The sequence below is a fragment of the Gregarina niphandrodes genome (genome assembly GCF_000223845.1).
Source record: "Gregarina niphandrodes unplaced genomic scaffold scaffold00024, whole genome shotgun sequence".
NCBI classification, from domain to species: domain Eukaryota; phylum Apicomplexa; class Conoidasida; order Eugregarinorida; family Gregarinidae; genus Gregarina; species Gregarina niphandrodes.
The window spans coordinates 171,701-172,658 of record NW_011645793.1 but is presented as its reverse complement, the minus strand read 5'-3'; positions in this window follow the sequence as shown (position 1 = coordinate 172,658).

The following is a 958-nucleotide window of genomic DNA, read 5'->3' as shown; positions in this document are numbered from 1 at the left end:
CAGGCCATGGTGTGTCCTGTTGAGTGCCGGGGGACGGCCTGCCAACGCTGAGCTCGTCGTCTGAGTTACGGAGTAGGGGTATCGTGTCAGGGGTGTGTGTTGCCCTCTGTCTCCCTTATATCAAAAACCCCATTGCCGGCCCGTCATTGAGCTGTTGTGTCTCAACAGGCCAACCCCCTCCCAGCTCAATGGGGGACCGCTGGGCCATTGAGCGATGAGGCTGCGGAGCCTGGGTCATTAAGAACTACCACTAGGTCTCTTTGTTTGAGGTTGTTTGGACTATCTTTTCCAGCGGGCACTCCCTGAACATTACCTCGCTCTCGGAGCCGCATTCTCTCTGCGCTCCTCCTCCGTCGGTCCGTAGTGGAACGCGATTACCAACCGTGTGCGTAGCTTACTGGGGACGAAGATTCTGCCGGTCCTAATGTGTATCCACCACAGTCCGTCGTAGTGGAGGCCGGTGATGTTGGGGTTCCCTTCCTCCTTGTAAGCCGCGATAAAGTCTTCCTTGCTTGTCAGAGGTTTGGCGATTCTCGTGGCTGCCACTCTCCACAGCATCTGGTCGATGAGTTTGTCGTCGTCGGCGTCATTGCCTGCGTACCTACTCAGCCAGTCTGCGATATGATCGCGCTCTCCCGAAAGAAACTCAATCGTGAAGTCATAGTTACTGAGGGCGAGTGCCCACCTGAAGACTTTGCCGGTGTCGACGTTTGTTAGGTGGCGGAGATCGTTGTGGTCCGTGCGCGCGGCGAAGTGCGCCAAGCTGACATAGTCGCGCCACTTCTCTACCGCCCACTTAACTGCGAACAGCTCCCTCTCTCGCGTGTCCCAGCGTCGCTCCGTGGGGTTGAACTTCCTACTAGCAAACTCTAACGGCACTTCTACGTCACCTTGACGCTGCTTTAGCAGAGCTCCTACTCCCAGTTCGGAGGCGTCCGTCTCGATTATGTAGGTTCCT